This window comes from Buceros rhinoceros, unplaced genomic scaffold, assembly GCF_000710305.1.
Source record: "Buceros rhinoceros silvestris isolate BGI_N320 unplaced genomic scaffold, ASM71030v1 scaffold17945, whole genome shotgun sequence".
NCBI lineage: Eukaryota > Metazoa > Chordata > Aves > Bucerotiformes > Bucerotidae > Buceros > Buceros rhinoceros.
The window spans coordinates 16,165-16,481 of record NW_010412502.1 but is presented as its reverse complement, the minus strand read 5'-3'; the positions used below and the strand labels follow the sequence as shown (position 1 = coordinate 16,481).

Genomic DNA, 317 nt, shown 5'->3' with positions numbered 1-317 from the left:
GTCTGTTTTTTCCACTCCTCTTACCTGTCTCCTTTTCTGTGTCGGTTTTTTGCATGCCCTATAACCAAGAAGCTGACTTCCCGCTGTGCGTGCGTTGGAACGTGTGGCTCTTCTGCTGGCGAGCAGCTAACGCTCTTCTAGAGGCATGAGCTAACATCAGTGGTACTGCCTGGCGTCCACTCTGGTCGTTCTTAGGTGCCCCATTGATCCTTTTTGTACTATTTCCTCTTCCTTTTTCACTTTTCACTCCTCTCTGCCAGACACTTTCTGTTGAGCCATCTTCCAAGGGAACTAAAAAAAAAAAAATATTACAAAAA

The 317-nt window shown here is 45.7% G+C and overlaps 1 protein-coding gene across 1 annotated transcript in view; it reads left to right on the top strand.

The window, feature by feature from the left end:
* The window catches only part of GNAO1 (guanine nucleotide binding protein (G protein), alpha activating activity polypeptide O), an 80,398-nt gene that overhangs the window by 75,342 nt on the left and 4,739 nt on the right, over positions 1-317 (top strand). The window lies entirely within an intron of this gene.